Source organism: Dermacentor andersoni, chromosome 9 (genome assembly GCF_023375885.2).
Source record: "Dermacentor andersoni chromosome 9, qqDerAnde1_hic_scaffold, whole genome shotgun sequence".
Lineage (NCBI taxonomy): Eukaryota > Metazoa > Arthropoda > Arachnida > Ixodida > Ixodidae > Dermacentor > Dermacentor andersoni.
This window is the reverse complement of record NC_092822.1, coordinates 97398013-97417375: the sequence shown is the minus strand read 5'-3', so window position 1 is coordinate 97417375 and position 19363 is coordinate 97398013. Positions and strand designations below refer to the sequence as shown.

The window sequence follows — 19363 nt, the reverse complement described above, 5'->3', positions numbered from 1 at the left end:
CTCGCAGCAACCGCAAGGCGTACACGAGGGACTTGCCACATGTCCTGGCCGGTAGAAACGTTCGCACACGCTCTCACAGCCACCCTTAGCTTCAGCAGTCGAGCTCTAGCGCGACGAGGCAAGCCTCGACCGCGAACAGGGGGCGAGAAAGTTCCAATTGTGACGCGCTGGTCTGGATGCTGCTCGAGTAGGTGGCTACGAATAAGCAGACGAGCACCATTTATCTTGCACAAGGTTTCAGGGCAGACGCAGCCGTTATGAGCACAAGTTGAAGCCAGCATAGGTTAAAGTAATAACTGCATCACAGCATATGCGACCCAAATACGTGAGTGATGCTAAAAGAATGTCCACTACCCTACTGGAGGAGCGGACCGACCCGTCCACCTTGTTCTTTCTTTTCATTCTTATTTCGCCACATTATTATTACTATATGTACAGTTTATTTGTCTTCTTTTTAAATTGCCTTTTCCTAGGGTACTTTTCTCCGTATTTCTGTTTTCCACGATCGGTCGTTCGTACTCCTCGGAACCTGCTTCTTTTTTCCTTCACCCTGTGCCCGGCCTCGGCCTTTTCTTTTCATTTTTTGTTTTTGTAATATTATTTTTATTCTTTTTACTGGAATAGAATTTTATTATTATCCTTCTACTCAGTTTACTTAATCTAACCGCGAAATGGCTTGCGTGTTGATCTACCGTGTAAAAGCAAGCGTAACCAATTCCGTTTCTTAGGTTTCTCACTCCCTGACCCCTAGAAACTCGTCCTTATAAATGTTCAAAAACCTGGACACCGCGAATAATGAGGGGAGTGACTCCACGAATGCGCCGTGAATAACCCCATTAGCAACAAGTTATCTCGTAAGCCTTCGACCGAAATACGGACTTGAGCCCCAGGTTCCAGCACAAGAGCTTCTGGCATGGAATCGGCAAGTCGCAAGAAAAGTGCCCCAGGAACAGCGCGAGCGTTGCCTACTAGTTGGTGTAGACAGCCTACAGAGAGCTGCCCCCAAGGCCGGAACTGGTCGACAGGCACGAATGTTGCAACGTGCGGTGTCTTTTTTCAAAGACAATGAACTCTGTCTAATGGAGTCCGAGAAGGAAGGTGCTTATGTAGCTGTTCCTAGGCAAGCCTTGAACGATAAAGCATTAGAGGCAATCAAAAAGAATTTTAAGCCTGTAAAAGTCAGCTTATCAAAAGTTAAGAAAACCATGACTTCGTTCTCTGAAGAAATTGGCTATGGAAGATTAGCTAAACAGATCAGAAAGATTAAAAAAGATTCTCTTCGAGCTTTTTTCAGTGCCAAGACCCATAAGGTTGATGTCCCGTTTCGAACGATTATTAGTGAATGGGACACGTGGCAATATCAAGTCAGCAGTTTTTTGTTAAATTCCCTGCAGCTTCTTCAACTCAATGACCTTTCTTGACTAGAAACTCGGATGAAGTTTGGCGCTTCACTGTCTCCCTCTCTTCTGTCCCTTTTCAAGAAATGTATTTTGTGCCACAAAGTATACCTAGGAAATCGAAGCATCAACTTGCCCAAGAAGAAGTCCTTTTGGGCGCTGATGTTTTACCGATATCAGGTGCAATCTATGCGCGTGACAATTTGCATCGTGCAAAGTAGCACCAGACAGGCTAAGCAGTGCTGCACGCATGAAACATCGACAGGGCGGGAAGGCATCAGCAGCATTTCACGCAACGCCAATGTCGCCATCCCCGTACGTTGACCATGCTTGCTACATGTTGGGCTGCTGAGCTCGAGGTCGCGGGATGGAATCACGGCCGCAGCATTTCGATGGAGGCGAAATGCGACAACACCCGTGTACTAAGATTTCGGTGCACGTTAGAGAACCCCAGGTGGTCATACCTGTGAAAATAGGTGTACTTAAATTTTGTACAGCACTTTATTTTTTATTTTAATTTCCTGCATCACATGTGTACAAGTGAATTACGTCTTGCTAATGAAGATGCAGAACACGTGTAACTGCGAATACCTGTTTGCACTGGAGTGTTGGTCCCCTGGCAACGTAGCTTGTGCTGTGGTGTGGCAAAAACCAGAGTATGAAGATGTGGCGTCTTGATTTCTTTGCGAGATTTCTAACCTCTTACGCTGAAATGTTGCGCCCCACTTTGGCATGCTTCACAGTGAAGGGCTGGCGGACAAACTCAGGCTGTCCAGAGGGCCCTTGTGATGGCAGAGGAGCTCGGCCTCTCAGTCCCGACGTGGGAGCGGCCCGCATCAGTCCCAGACTGATCCTTCAGGACCTAAATGTTCTTCATACCATACCATACAGTTTTATCATATTTTTAGTTTTACCATATAGTTTTATCGTGCCCGCCGCTGCTACTGCTGCTCAAGGATTCGTTACTTGCTTCATCATGCCATGTTGACGGTGTAGAAGACATGGCGTGCGATATTTGTACCAAATACGGCAACATACGGCAGGCATGCTCCGACCTCACGTGGTGCATTCTGTAGCAGGCGATGGCTCGGTTCCATGCAGCGCATGACGTCACACATGGCTAGGTAATATGGCGGTGAGCGCCGGAGGGCGGGGCTGAGAGCTGGAGAGTTCTAGCTCAGTTTTTACACGTGTATAGCCATAATAGGCCCTCTACTATTAAACGGTACGTGCGACCGTGTGATGCCCTCTTTAATATATAAGACTGTCGAGAATATTTTCGGTGACCTGAGACAAAATCCAGAGCCGTTAGCCGGGCATTCAAGACAAGAATGTGGCGAGAACATCCGGCTATCGTTGCGAGAGCAAAACGATATCATCCGGGCAACCAGTATATTCCCAACCAGTGCATTTCCGGTCTTTAAAAGTTCGGGAACTAAAATCTCGAAACTGGCGTCATCCTGAGAATTCGTTCAAAGAGTATCTCCATTGTGACCCCCTTGGGCAAGCAGTCTTTATTTGTAGAGCAATTGACTTCCAAAATGGAGTTCTGATAATGTTTCACTTCGTTCCAGAAATAAAGTCGTAGCACAAGCACTGTCATGCGCATGATATCTCAAACATCTACATAACATAAAGGTGTCTAGATAACAATGTGGACGTCTACCGATTCTAATATTGCATGGAATGAAGGTAAAGTAACACTTTATTAACAGAAATCTTGGTGCTCCATGACGAGTGATGCGGCATTCTTTCTTTACTCGGCAATGATATGAAGTTCAGCACATGGACAAGTAGTGCATCCTATCTATGGCATCGACGGTTGACTTTCGCGCTCTGCTTCTTCCTCTGCGGCGACCTTGTCATCTCCAGGAACCTTCTCCGGGTTCCTGCACACAAAAAAAGAAAAACAAAACAAAAATAAGCAGACGTCAGATCACGAACAATGAGTAAGGCAATCGCATTTCTCTAAACGTTTAAGCAATGCTTTTTGATTGATACCCATTGTTTTATTGGGATAAAACAATTGTTTTATCCCAAGCATAAGCTGATAGGAGTGAACAGGGATGCATGCAAGCCTATTTTATACGCGATGTGCTAGTATTCGAAACTTTCGAGGAAGGCTGTCATATTCGCTTGAGTTCTTAAACCGAATCGCCACTATTCAATTCAGTCGTCGAGTGAAATAGTCTCCACATCAGCTCACCACATGTGCCACATTCCACATGTGGTGGTCATCACATGTGTTCAGTGAAACCAAAGTGCGGAAGTGAGTGCGTGAACACATTTTTCGAATACTACGCGACTACCTAACATCGTGGTCTCTCCAGATAACAATTTTCAGTAGACGTAATATAGAGCACACTGTGTTGCTCACACAAGCAGATCTTTCTGGCTAAACACGATCACTCGCCATAAAATTTTTCTGAGAGGCGGCATTCAGGAGTTAGTATTGTGTAGTATTGTATGGTATTACTGATAAATGCAGCATCTGTGTCCTCTCGTCGGCCTTGAAGGTATGCACATTACTGGTTCACCCATCACGTTACCTTTATAACTCTCTACGATAATGAGAGTACGCGTATGCTCGGAAGAGTTTCCAGATGGATAACAACGGGCTTATTTGTTCAGAATTCACGATTTGTGATTTCAAAGTACGGTTTTATGTGCAGTTTAATGGCAGGAATGGTACCGTTATGAATACCTGGATGTGATAATTGTTGATGGTAGGGTTGCAGTTATGCGCCAACTATTCAAAAAATTTTAGTTATTCGATTCCCTTCTGACACCATTTACTTTGTATTCGGTTCATTCTCACAAACAGCTGCAGACTATTTCTTGCCGTTGGAAAATCAATAGCGCATGCTTCCTCCACGTGAAACATCGGGAATAAGTTTGAAGTTGAGAAAGCATTATACTGTCAAGCTTGTTACGATCGGCCTGCGGGGGCTGCCGATCTTTGGAGAAGCGACCTCCGAACCCTTCCCTGCCCGCTGCAACGACTCGCTTTGTCCCAGTCACAGTCACAGTCGTCACAGTCAATGGGCAGACGCGGCGGCCCCTGACTGCGGGGTCAGCTCTGGGATCAAGAAGCGCCTGCTCGTTTCAAGACCCCTGTCTACAAGAACCCTCTCACCTCGGTTTGTTCAGTGAAACCAAAGGGCGGGAGTGAGTGCATGAACCCTCCCCCTCAAAGGCAGGTCGTCTACTATGACTCTCTCATTGGATGAAGGTTCTACGGCAGTTTTCCCTACCCAGTTCATTCTATGTATGTCACCGACGATGCCACAATGAGTGTTTTTAAGCAGCCGTCGGCGGCTGCTTAGTGTGCATTCTCTTTCAGTCATGCTAGACTGATAAACTGTAACGTTCTGTACCCTTCATGTAAATATTGCATATTCCTCGTTCTCGATGAGAACAAGTCCTTCCCTTGAACAACGTCCTTAGCGTGTACGAGTCGGACGAAGGCATGGGTCAGCTAGCATCTATTTCATGCCCGACCCCAACTCTTACATGCTGCACAACACAGCTGAAGTAAGGGAAAGTAGAACTATGCGCTAATTATCGCAGTGCGATAATCTAATTGGATTGCGCAATTGGTCTCGCAATGCTGGGATTGTTGTCAACACTAGCCTGACGTGACGACGTAGTAGAGCTGCAACTGGTGCCAGTTGGTTCCACATGTTTTGATAAACACGCATTGTTGCAGCAGTCGAAGGATGTGTTCTTTGGTTTGGACTTCACGATATTAACATCTGCATGAATTTTGAGCACATGTGTTGGATGTATGTAACAAGAAGCTCAAAAAGTAATCATGAGACATTATTCCGAGCACGCAACGTTGTTAAGAGATGTCTTGCCATTTCTGACCTAATGCAAGTAAACAAGAAACCTTGTTTTCATAAGGCTGCGTAAAGTCTAAACATTCAGGTGGAGACTTTAGAAGAGCAAGTTCGCTGATGAACTGATAACGTTATTAGCTCTAGACACAACCCTATTAATTTGCCATTTCATTTATACAGTTAGTGCAAATAACTTCCCTTATGTTGTCCACGCTGTCCTTGTTGACTTCTGACTCAGCAAGTTTTCCGCTAAGAAATACAAGGTCTAGAATGGAGTGGCCTCTGGTATTCTCGGTGACAATTTGTTTTAGGTCACAGTTGAGGGAAACATTTATTAGTTCTTCACAGATGGAAGAATCGCAGCCAGTGATATACGGGATTGCCACGAAATGCATGGCGCATTAAAATCGCCCAGCAGAACTAAGTTGGAACATGACATGCATATTTGATGAAGAAATGCTTCTAAAGAGTACAGTTGCTCAACATTGGACCCCGGATGGCGATAAATTACACCAATAACGACAGAGCAGTTGCCAAGTGACACTTTACACCACACAATTCTACTTCATTAGGACCACAAAGAATAGAAAAGGTAAGCTCAGACGCACAACGCTAAGGCCAGGTGGAGTAACTTCAGCATCGAAAATGTCACGTCTCGTAACACTCGGTAACATCTCGGTAACACGTCTCGTACCACGTCTCGGTAACCCCGATAATATGAGGAGCATTAAAAGCTGTCAAGGAGACAAAATTATTAAATTTTAAGGTCAACATACCGTATTTTCTGTCATCAGTGTGTAACGCCCGAAGCGAACTTTGAGGAAGTATGATACGGACGAGATGAAGCGGTAGTAAGGGCGTTCGTTTTGTAATCCCACTTATAGCGGATTTGTCGATGAACACATAACCAAACCTTACAGACACAGCGTAATCATTTTTTACTGTTGGAGTCAGTGGCATCTCAGTTTCCTGCGAACGGATCGCACACGAGCGGAAAAGTCCTCACCAATGCGCCTGCCCGAGTTAACCTAAAAATGATCGGACGTCTATGTCTCTGCTGGAATCTTCCAATTCTGTGACATATTTCAACCTGCAGCGATATAGCATAATTTAGCGTCGCTTATTTTCAATGAGTGGCACCAAATGATGCACGCCTGTTGTGATCGTGATCCCAAGTCACAAAAAAACACCGGTTGCGGTAAGACGCTGTTGAAAAAGCAGCGCACTGAGATACATATAACTAGTTATACTAGTTACTAGTTACACCGTTCATTAGTTACTGGGTGCTGTATAACTAGTGACATGTACCATACATTTAAATAGTTTCTCACCTTTCACTTTTTTGAAGGCTGCTTTTATGGCTGCCACCATGTTCGAGCACAACACCGTAAGTCAGATCCGCCACGATTTTGTCGGCGTCCACGATGAAACAGATCCCCTCCACTGCGAGTGCAATCGATAGCTGTGCTTTTGCGATTTCAAGACACAACAGAAGCACCAACGTAATGTGCACCCGCATAACATACACAGGATCAAGTGGTTGCAGAGACTGCGCTTTCTGCTTACCATATTAGGAGTGCGAGAGCAGTTACTGCCGTTAATATTCATTGTATTTTGAGACTGCGGCGTACGTCCGCCGTTTCTGCAGTTTCTGGAGTGCATGGCTAGATGAGTTTAGCCTGTGGATTTTAAGTATGCGTAGAATTCCGGAAGTCGATCGCTTACGCATCTGCCTTTTTGCCCCACACACGCCTTACTGCAAGGGAAGAGGATCTGACAAAGCATGCTCTTTCTGCATTCAACAGACTTGTTCTATAGTGAGTGAGTGGGCAAAAAACACCATGCCTTGGAGCACTATAACGTAAAACTACTCCAGTATGTTTTTATTCTAATGGCCTGACGTCAACTTTGCGTAACCGCCGACGCAAGTATCGGGCGGTGACCTGAAAACATTGCCTACACTGAGCGGCTTGTCTTATCTAATTGGCTGACAAGAGGTGAGGACCAACCTCATGTGGAGAGGGTTTTGACGGAGCCGAGCCAGTGCACGGAAAATCGATAACCAGATGAATAGTGTGGTGTCGGTGTCTGCGACTTGTTCGCTTTCTTTTACTTAGCTTGCCGTAGCCGGCCGAATATCGCGGCGGCGTGCTACGGAAGGTTAAGAATGCCGCTCAAACGGATGCTCAGCAAAGAACAGTTGGCAGAGCGAGGTGGTAAACGTGCCGAAAGTGTTGAAAAACATTACACGTTTCATTATGCGCAAATAAACCCATGCTCTCCGGCAGGTGCGAGTAGCCAGTGCCTGAGCGATCGGCGGCAGCCATCTTCTATTCTTTACGGAACGGGGCAGCCTGCAGCTATTCAGAAGAAAATTCAATATTGTTCGACTTATTAATGCGTCATTAACGCGTACACGTCATTTTGACGCTGTGAGTTTTTGCGGTTTTGGGACCTCGCACGACAGGCAGGTGAAGTCTGAAAACATTTGACCAATAGCCGACAGCTCATGGCGAAAGGGCGTCGAATCAGAAGTAACTATTTTCTATTGTTCGGTCAAAGCATGCATAATCAGTGTACACGTCATATCAGATGGGGAGCTATCGCTGTTTTCATGACGCCACGTGACAGACAGGTGAATTCCAAAAAAGCTTTTGACCAAAGGCGGAGGGCTGATTGCAGAATTGGAAAAATTTGGAATAGTTTTACATTATAGCGCCCTTGGTTTTCTTACCTTGTTAATATGCGGGCAAGTACGCGCCAGCTTATTCCTTGCCCTGAGTTTTCGAACTATCTGCCAACTTGTGACCATAAGGCATGAATGCCATTTTTCATCCCCTATCATTTGGCACTTGCTTCAGGCAACGCCTCCTCTATTTTTTCTTCAATGCCAGCCAGATGCGGCTCATCCGACCGTTAACCACCCTCTTCCATCGTCTTTTCCTACTCTCCCCCGTCGGCTAACGTTCGCTCCTGCTTTACGGTCGCGGAGGAGAGTACCATCTGGATGGCGTCTCACAGCAGAAGTCGGAGGAAGACTGACAGAGGCGTGATAACCTGACAGATGCGGAGAGGGAGCGTCTACCACTTCTCAACGGGAACGGCCGCGGTGCGCGCTCAGACGTACGTGTGACGCGAGCCGGCGTAGATAAATTAAGTTTTAGAATAGGGGCCCCAATAGTTTGGGGCCCCTATTTTAGCGTGCGGGTGTTAGCATCGGGGCACGCAAGAGTGGTTTGCGTTTGCGTTTGCGTTTGCGGATAATATCTTGCGCTGACAGCGCCGCTATGGCGTCAGAGAAAAGCTATTAGAAATAAATAAATAATAATAATAATAATAATATTAATAATAATAATAATAATAATAATAATAATAATATTAATAATAATAATAATAATAATAATAATAATAATAATAACAACAACAACCACAACAACAGCACACAATTACTTGCGCTTAGTTTTGAGTAACCAACTTTACGTGCCTTCACCAGCCAAGCTTAGCTTTGTTAGGCCTACGATCCATAAAATCCACAATCGAATTCGGAATCAGCGTCGTCTAACGAATCAATTTTCATATCAGACGCTAGTTGAGAGTAAGCGATAACCGCCGTCACTTCTCCGAGCTCGCGAACTTCACGCGCTACCAAGAATCGAACCCAGTTTGGTGCTAGGTTAGAGCCGTCGCTTCGATGGGTGCCGCCATGTTTGTTTACGCGAATCTTTTGGGGCAACTTTCGGGGCTCCCGCTAAATCAGCGAAATAGCGTGCACGACGCAAAACCGAAACGCAGTTCGCGTCACGTGCTTCAACGTTATTTCTTTGGGGCCCCAAACTTTTCAGGCCCCTATTGTAAAACTGTATACTATTCGTACGATATGGGTAGCGTCGCATCGGGGCAAGTCACTAAATTAAGGCTCACCAACGGCTACCATTTGGGGAGCGAGCGATTGAACTAGCATTGAAAAAATAGAGGAGGCGTTGCTTCAGGGAAATGCACCAAAATTTGGAGGATGCCTAAGTTTCGTCTTTAAGAGTGGAACGCAATAGCATTCAAAGACCCTATGGTGATTTTCCTGCTCCCCGGCAATTGCAGCTTGTGTAACCGTAACGTTTACTGGAAAACGCTGGCGGCGAACGCTATGCACGAAGGCAAACTTTGTGGTAGAAACGCGGCCTCTTGCGTGGCTCGGCACTGCTGCAATGTTACCTATACCGGTCGCACACTATAGTACTCCGTTTCATACATCAGGTGCAACGCTGTGGAGGCTAGAGATACTTTTTCCAGTGGCTGCGTTAGCACTTTAACAGTTAACTGTTCGGAGATTTTCGATCGATTTTTGTGAAAATGTTCTTTACACAAGGTCAGTCCTGAATGAAAATAAAGATTCACCCTTAGAAGCAAACAAATCATGCGTTCATCCGGCTGCTAACACGTTGTTTCAATTTGCTTTTCTTTGTTTTGTATTTGCATCCCGTCGCGTCAGGCTCACGTGCATGCTCGCGCGCGCTAACGCCACTGGCGCCCAGCGAAGCATAGACGGAACGCGCCGATTGATAAAATTTGGAGACCGCACTACTACCGTAGCTTCCACAGCGTTGCACCTGACACCTGATACCTGATGTCACCCTGTACAGCTTCATTTGTAGACATCCCTTGAGCGCCCTGTGCGAGGTGTCCTACTGACCCTTGAGTTCAAGCAGGCAACCGCATTTGCAAATGAAAGTTCTGAAACCATCACACCTTTCCACATGCCCCTCAGCACCTCATAGCTATTGTTTGCCCATAGCGATCTGTGCTTCATTACGGCCGCATTTCCCTTCCCTTTCGCTGTTATTTTTTGCTCGCTTTTCCGTACATATATTGCCTGCGTTTATCCATATACCGAGGTATTTGTATTCCTTTACGCGAGGTATTTCCGGGCCCTGTATTAACATTTCAATATGTTCATTGAGCCGATTTTGAACGCTAAACTTGAATCGCCAATTCTCACCTTTCTGTCCATATATACTAGCCAGACGTTGCATATGGCTTTGTTAACAACCAATCGAATATCGTCCTCATAAAACAAACTAGGAAGCTTGTTTTCTACTATTGTGTCCACCGGTTTACGTGAGGGATTAAGGATATTCTTTCCTCTAGCACCCTTTCCATTATGACCATGCACATCATGAACAGCTGCTGGGATAAAGAGCACCTCCGCTTCGGTCCCTTGTTGATGTCAACTACTCGCTACTAATCGCTTCCCATTCACCGCGAACTGTATTTTCATGGTAAATATCCCTCAAGGTGTATTCACTCGTTTCCTAAGCCTTCCCCTTCCAGAATATCCCGCAATATGTTGCGGTCCACGATGTCTGCGCTCCGGTTATGTCGAAAAAAGCCACATATAGCGGTCTCCTTTCCTCTCTGGATATTTCAATACACCGAGCAAGAACAAGTATGGTTATCATGCACATGCCTACCAATTCTGAAGCTATATTCAAGTTCTCCCAGTATGCCATTTTTTTACGCCAATCTCATCGATTGCGCTTTCGACCTGTACATAAACGATGTAATGATCAACTGTGTATATGAGAAATTCTATCTTTCCCCCTTGCCTTTATAAATTAATTCAGTTCTACTTTGTCGCCAACTGTTTGATATTCGTCAATCGTTTAAAGGTTTTTCTACTGCTTTCAACTTTCTTTTTTTTTTCAAGCTTTCTTACTTTTTGGTCATAGTTCATTAATCAGCCTAACGGGAACATCATCTAACCCTGTGGCTGCGGGCTTAGGAATTTTCTCTTCTGCTTTCTTCCAGCTAAAATTTCTCAGCACCAGATTCTTTTCCACCTGGCTCTCTTTCATGCTCTTCTCATACACCACCTCGTCATTGCCTTGGAATGACTCGGCTGTTATTTTTCGGACGTAATTTAATGCCACGTTCCCTTCCAGATTTTTTCTATCCTCCATGATATGTTGTTCTTTTGTTCCAGATTTCCAGCCTAATTTATGAGTTTCGAAAATATTCTAGGTGGGGCCTTCTTATTTATGACAACCGACGTTCACTTTCATTTTTCATATTTGCTTTGACCAGTATTTGAACCACAGATTTGTTGTTCCGGTATAGCGTCCATTTCTTTCTGCAGTCAATCGCCTATTTCTATCTATGGTGGCGCAACGAACAATGGCGAAGTGGTTAGCGCCGTTGGCTCCGCAGCGGTAGACGCGGCCTCCGTCCGTCCATTCGTATAGTAAGACGATCGGTTTCAAGACAGGGTTCACAGCACCGAGCTTTTAAGATAAGCCTCGCGCGGCCGCACGAAACCCGGCCGCCGCCGTTGTACGCTTGCTCACGGTTCATAATAGTTCGACGCCGATGGATAAGACCGTAAAAGAGCGTTAACAGCCAATAACGAACCGAATGTCATGAGCGTAGCTGTCGCTCCCACCTAGAGTCGTTTTACGTCATTAATTCACCTTGCATCGCCACCCGCAGCAGTTCGCGTAGCCGCAGCGCTGTCGTTTGTACTTATTCCGCCGTGAAATCATCCCACGTAAGGCGGGGTTAAATTCCGCAGTGAAAAGAATTTAACAGCTTCCAGATTGGAAGCCGTGTTTTTACAAAAAGAAAAGAAGAAAGTAAATGGCATACTTTATTTACCTCCCTAAAATTGTTCACAAAAACAATCTTAGGCTCGGGACTTCTGGTTTATCCGTGGGCACGCTGTTCACGCTGTAGAACAGTTGTATGTTCAGCAGAAAACCAATACCGAAATTTTCATTGCCTGGAATTTTACTGCGAGATGTAGTCATGCGTGCGATTGAGGACAACCTCAGCGAATTAATCTGTTTGCCGACCTCGCACATACCAGTCAAGATAGTCCAGTCAACGACATTGAAAAAATAACTGGTAATAGTTTAGCATCAGCTTTCAAAACGTAGCGGGGAAATTTCCTAACCCATTTGAGCCGTTATAACGTATGCCGGCAATGACGCTGGTATGCTAAGCAGGGCATGAAACCACTAGAGACAATTAAGGTAAATGTCAGTGTGGCACTGCTACATTCTGTTCATTTGAAAGGCACAAGTCTAAAACATTGTCGTGACAGTTCTCACTTGAATCATCTTGCTGAAGGCTGATGAAAGCTACGAAAACGGACAGCTGACAAGTGACCCTAATCGCAGGTTTTTGAGAAAACACAGGTAAAAAACAGTCAGGCAGCCCGTATTGATAAAAAATAATCAACATTCAGAAAGCGCCGGAAAGTGTAGCATTATTGCTAACACTGTTGTCATTATCATTCGTTGCTGGTATCTGAGATGTTAATTATCTACGTGCGCCTGATCCTGCCTTCTCCCTCCCAAAAAAGGAAAGAAACGTTCGCTGCAAGACCTATGTATACGGTGCTTAAGATTGGAAGGCCCCTCATGCAATTTAGATGTTGCTAATTGTGTGCACTTACCTGACCGCGGCGTCAATAAGGCCACGACAATGACGATCAGCACCACCACTGTGCCCGCTGCCGAGGCTCCTAGTTTAATCAGTCTTGAAAATAAAGATGGAGAATGAATGTTCTATAACTTGCTGCCATTGTTAAGGATTCGTCAGCTGACTCATAGCAAAGGCTATTATCAGTCATTATCATCCTGATAATGACTACATAATTCATCATAAAGTCGGATACTTTTCGAATGTGCAGCGTAGCGTAATTTTTTTGCGTGGTGGCATTTTCTTTTCAACAGTAAATTTATATAAAAAAATGTATCGTTTAAAGAAAATTATGTTATTCAAGTGAATTCGCAAGAGCTTCCTGATCTACATTGTGCACACACCACGCTACCTGTGGTATGGCAACTCGCGGGCTTGACAATATGGAGCGTATTTTTTCTATGCTGAAGATATGAAAGTTGCCTGCGGCAGATAGCGCTATTTATACCAGGAACAGGACCGAAGATGTGAACATTACATTCACAAGAAATTAAACTGCGTATTCTACTTGTTACAGGAATTTTGTAACCAAGATATCTTTGCCAAATATTTGTCGCTACATACTGCAAACATTATAGCCGGTGAGACCCCCATGTATGCTGAATAAAAATTGTATTATACCGGTTTATACTGTTTCTTGCACTGACGCACAATTTATTTGTTGCTTCAAGAACTCGCCAACGGTGATAAAGCAATCTTTTTGAACTTAACTAGTGCAATTGTGTCATTTATTCCTTTACGCATTTTCATTTCTCGTGCACGTAATGACCTCCTCTTTGAGTAATCCAATTTTAGAAATAGAGTGGTGTTACCTGCCTAATAAATTCTTATTTATACTACTACAAAGATAACACACCGGGATATGTTGTGGCAGATGTTGCCCAATTCGCCAAAATCCAGATAGAAGCAATGAGAGCTACCAACTCTTTTCAATACAAGCAATGCAAATAACTCGTACACTTGGTCCTAAAGAAGCGAGTCCAAGCATCTGATTGTAGCACGTTGGCGGGGAGCTGTACTGAACTTTGAGTGCATTCTACCGATGCATGTAGACCGTACGGAAACCACGGTTTGTGCAGGCAAGGCTGTTCTTCAACGTTCCTCGTCTTTGTGTCCTTTGCGTTTCAATCGCCTCAATGTGCAGCGACCAACGCACCCGAGAAGAATTGTTGCTGCTGTTCGATGCTCCCTCAAATTCTCGAGGCAAGGCTACAGCTGTGACGATATGCAACAATTAGGATAAATTGCGGGCAGCTGAAAGTGGTTACACTAGCTTAGAAAAACGGGTCAGCGTAATAACTTTTAGATGACGCGACTGTCGAGTAATAATCGGCTTACGTAATCACAGCTGAAACATTGCAATTTGAGTAATTCTCAACAAAGAAGTTCACATAGTAGAACTGAGGTGAAACAGCGCGAAAAAGACGAGGACACAAGGAAACAAATACCACAGACAAGCGCTGACTGCCAACTGCAAGTTTATTTCAATATCACCGTACATTTATACCTTCTTCAGCATAGGCATGCGCACATCAGTCGCAAAAACATCTGCAAATCATCATTTTAATCTTTATTCCAAAAATGTGATTTCTTTTCCCGACAAGGCAAGAGAGAGAGCGCTTACACATTTATTGCCTTCCTTTCTTATATGAAAGGCCTCTACTATTTCCCTTTCCTTCTTACTCTTTCCTTTCCCTATGAATTTAGTATTTTCAAATATGGGGGTGCATTGACACTTGTTACAGTGTCCAGCTAAATGACTCCCATAGCCATTCTTTAGGTTAGTGCTGTGCTGACGAGCTCCTTCATTGAAACAAGCGCGAAAGGCACCTGTGCACCGCTAATCATAAAACTCGTTTCACTGAGTGCAGGCGCAATGTCATCTATGAAATACCGCTAAGCTGTGGGAAATCTTATATAGGTCAAACGGGACAGTGCTTCAATGAAAGAGCTCGTCGCGATGCATAGTTGCTTACTCACGTGGAACTTTTGACATTTCTTGCGCAGAGAAGTAATTACTCATGAAATTGCGCACTGAAAACGATTGGTTTTGATAATTTAGGAAGATGAATAGCTTTGACATTGCAAGCCATGTTTTTGCAAAAAGGAAGTATCTAGGATATTTTATTTGCCTTATGTATTTGTACACAAAAACTATATGGCTGAAGAGCACTGACGATCGAATAAGTCTGATAGCTGCATATAGTAAAATATTTTTAACGCCTTGGCTTAAGTTATGTCGGACAACATCTATAATGAGTCCAGCAATCCAATGACCCCAAAAACGCACAACCTCTTGATCTGGCTGTCGTTGGTTAAACGCTGCTGCATGATGCACACTTCATTAGCCTTGCTTGAAATATCGCAGCGATTAACAGGGGGGGGGGGGGGGAATAAGGGATGTTGCGGGGGTCGAATCTTCGGCAACTGTCTACGAACACATTTGGTCACCCCTCCAAATTCCTTTCTTGTCTGAACCTTGCACTTTTGTGTTCATTACTCCCCTGGTATACTTTCTTACTTCTCTCTCTCTCTCCACGTGCTCCCCTCAGGTACTTTATATGAAAGGTGGTCAAAGATCTCGGTTTCAGCGCAGTAACATACTAACGTCTTTGTCGATGTTTGTCGGCCAAGACTTATGCAACTAAGCGCTCACTCGACCACGTTTATCTTTAGGAGAATGTACTTTTTAGCAAGTTAAACCTCTTCCTCCCCTCGTTCTTCTCTCCGGTATAGTGTTTCCAGTTTATTTCATAGGCTGATGCCGGCGATAGTGCTGATTCTCAACATAGTGCGGTCCATTAATCTGTCCCGTTCTTGTGGGTACGTTCTGTCCAAAAATGTGGGTCAGAACCGAGCGAAGTACAGTTTAAAAATGTGTCCCTTTCCCAATTATATGTGCAGGCAAGAAATTTAAGCACTCTGACGCTTCTTCCGGCAGACAGAGGGTACATACAGCTACTGCTAAAGATGAGCCGCTTTCCCGGAAGAAGCCACCTCTGCCCCCCCTTTCGGCGCGTCCAGTTTACCGTCCTCCTGCACACTAGGCCTCCAGACGCAGGCTGGCTCTTTTTACAGACACTTGTTATAAAAGGTGTCCCATGTGCCCTAAAACAATGAGTCGAAAGATAGCACCCACCCCACCCCCATTTCTCGCTTGTTTTCCTACGGGTTTCGTTTTGCTTGTGCGTCTGGTTCCCTTCACACATTCTTGCGTGCGCTAACTCAAGAAAACAGCGACATATCGTTTCTATTGAGGCTACGGCCTCATCACCACAAAAATGTCTATGCTCAGGGTTATGGCATGCCACAAGGAACGATATGGGCATGCGCGACCACGCCCTCCTCTTTCTTCTGTCCTACCGTTTAAACTCCTCTCAGGCACTCACTTCTTTCGTGGTTGTGGAATCGTTTGCGAGTTTCCCGCAGTTATATTGTTCATCGAAGCACCGTCTTGAAAACGAACATGTTTGCGTGATATAATAGCCACGAAAAGCCTGTTAAGGTTACTTGTTGACATATTGAGAGCCACGGCTCATATACTTACCACCATTGACGTAGATAACGAATTCCAGGACCAAAAAATGAAGTCCGCCGAGGATGCGCGCCGATAATGCGGGCCAGCCCAAATCTTGCTGCATAAGCATTTATACAACTAAAATGAGCAAATACAATAACACAATGCCGGGAAAGTTGTGCTAGAAAATGGCTTATTTGCACGGCCGTCAGTCCCACATCCAGCGGCTGCATGTTGGTTCTTAGGAGCACAGGATTTCAAACAAACGAATCCATAAATAGCCTGATGTGTGTTCCAAGCGCGTAATAGAGATCAAAGTTTTAGTTGAAGAACCGTATCGTTCTTCCAGAAGCTTTTCCGGCAAGCTCAAATCACTCTTGTTAATTTGGAAGGTTCGTTCGTAAGCAGCCGTTTCTGGTGAAACCGTTTGGCCATCTGAGCCCGCCGAAATTTTAATTTATTGTCTCGGTATTCCCTTGTGGCGGCAGTTAGATTTCGCTGTATTGAAATCGTGTATAAGGACACTGTCATTCTAAAAATTGATGTTCTAAAAGAAGCCAGGGGACAGTTTAGAGGTAAATGCGATAGAAAATCCTTTAGCGCAACGTCGTACCTACTTGAGGTCCGGTATTCATTGTTTAAAACCGCGTTATCAGCATTGGAAGGTTTTGTTCGGGAGCTTACTCGACAAATTTTATGCCTCTTGCAGAAGCAGAGTGCAACTGATGGTGGTGCGAAGAACAACCGTCACTTGCACTGCATGCATACCACTTTTCCACGTGACCATCTTCCCACACTTTACACACAAACATTTTCTTTCCAAAATTGACACAGGAACGCATTGGAAAATGCACGTTTGAGAAAGATTGTGCATTAAATGTAACAATGTTGAATTTGGCTGCAATCAAGTGTTTGCACTGCAGGCCATTGACCCTCCACCACAATGGTGCACAGTAAAAAAGGTACGTGCGCAAATAAACTGGAGAACAATAATCAGACGCTATCTTTTGTGTGATAGGGGTTTCGAAAATTTCTTACATAACCCAAAGCGATCATTGAATGAATATATTCTTACAGGGCTTGAATAAAGAAACAAGGTTTTAAACAAATTAAGTTCCGCCAAATCGAAACTTTTACGGCATAAACTGCAGTCTGTGAGAGCTTTGACTTCGGCAAGAGCAACTAGGTTCTGCAATCGTACTACAGTACAGCAAGCCTGCCCTGAAAAGACGACGGGAAAACAGCGAATTAGTGCAACAGAAGCTACTAGCGGAATTCACAAGGGATTTACAGAAACTTGGGCACATCGGTAGTAATACAGCGACAAATCAAGGCCTCACGAATCGGGATTTAAGAATATTAATGAGGAGAGGAGTACTTACGCGGTGTCGATTCAGCAGAAAGTCATAGCCATATTCAAACAATGTACTTCAGCGTATACATGAACCAAGTGAAGTTTTACTGTAGCGCCCATCAATATAATGTGAAAATAAAGTGGAAGCGGAATGCAGCACTAATGAAACACAGAGAAGTAGAGAAGTAATGAAACACTTAGAAGTAGCGATAAGCTCGAGGTGGTGCGTGGAATCTGGAAATAAGTAATGGTGCAAGCGCTAACGTTCGGAAATGCTATTATATGCTTAAAATTGGATATCTTGTCGGCTGGCTTTGCTAGCCCAGGGTGCGTAGGGTGACATTGGTTGGGTCTCTTTTGAAGTCAGAGAAGCACAGAGCATAATTAGTGTTGAAGAAAGAGTCAGGAACACGGGTGAAAATAAATGGGCACCTAAAGTGCATAAGTATCAGTACCTGTAAAGCGGTGATGGAGATTTGGGGAAAAAGAATGTTGGCAACTCATCATCATCATCATCATCAGCCTAGTTACGCCCACTGCAGGGCAAAGGCCTCTCCCATACTTCTCCAACTACCCCGGTCATGTACTAATTGTGGCCCTGCAAACGTCTTAATGTCATCCGCCCACCTAACTTTCTGCCGCCCCCTGCTACGCTTCCCTTCCCTTGGAATCCAGTCCGTAACTCTTAGTGACCATCGGTTATCTTCCCTCCTCATTACATGTCCGGCCCATGCCCATTTCTTTTTCTTGATTTCAACTAAGATGTCGTTTACCCGCGTTTGTTGCCTCACCCAATCTGCTCTTTTCTTATCCCTTAACGTTACACCCATCATTCTTTCCATAGCTCGTTGCGTCGTCCTCAATTTCAGCACAACTCTTTTGGTAAGCCTCCAGGTTTCTGCACCATATGTGAGTACTGGTAACACACACCTGTTGTACACTTTCCTTTTGAGGGATAGTGACAACCTGCTGTTCATGATTCGAGAATGCCTGCCAAACGCACCCCAACCCATTCTCATTCTTCTGGTTATTTCAGTCTCATGATCCGGATCCGTGGTCACTACCTGCCCTAAGTAGATGTATTCCCTTACCACTTCCAGTGCCTCGCTACCTATCGTAAACTGCTGTTCTCTTCCGAGGCTGTTAAACATTACTTTAGTTTTCTAGAGATTAGTTTTGAGACCCACCCTTCTGCTTTGCCTCTCCAGGTCAGTGAGCATGCATTGCAATCGGTCTCCTGAGTTACTAAGCAAGGTAATATCATCAGCGAATCGCAGGTTGCTAAGGTATTCTCCATCAACTTTTATCCCCAATTCTTCCCACTCCAGGCCTCTGAATAGCTCCTGTAAACATGCTGTGAATAGCATTGGAGATATCGTATCTCCCTGTCTGACGCCTTTCTTTATAGGGATTTTGTTGCTTTCTTTGTGGAGGACTACGGTGGCTGTGGAGCCGCTATAGAAATCTTCCAGTATTTTTACATATGGCTCATCTACACCCTGATTCCGTAATGCCTCCATGACTGCTGAGGTTTCGACTGAATCAAACGCTTTCTCGTAATCAATGAAAGCTATATATAAGGGTTGGTTATATTCTGCACATTTCTCTATCACTTGATTGATAGTGTGAATATGGTCTATTGTTGAGTAGCCTTTACGGAATCATGCCTGGTCCTTTGGTTGACAGAAGTCTAAGGTGTTCCTGATTCTATTTGCGATTACCTTAGTAAATACTTTGTAGGCAACGGACAGTAAGCTGATCGGTCTATAATTTTTCAAGT

General features: G+C 44.6%; 1 protein-coding gene across 1 annotated transcript in view; it reads right to left on the bottom strand.

Moving 5' to 3' along the window:
• Positions 1 to 3084: 3084 nt before the first annotated feature.
• LOC129380237 (uncharacterized) overlaps positions 3085 to 19363 on the bottom strand; it is a 116262-nt gene continuing 99983 nt past the window's right edge. Inside the window, exons 13-15 of the mRNA XM_072284574.1 lie at positions 12687 to 12769; positions 6571 to 6682; positions 3085 to 3286 (exon numbers count right to left, since the gene is read on the bottom strand). The gene's annotated coding sequence lies outside the window, so the exon portion shown is untranslated. The remainder of the gene's footprint in view (positions 3287 to 6570; positions 6683 to 12686; positions 12770 to 19363) is intronic.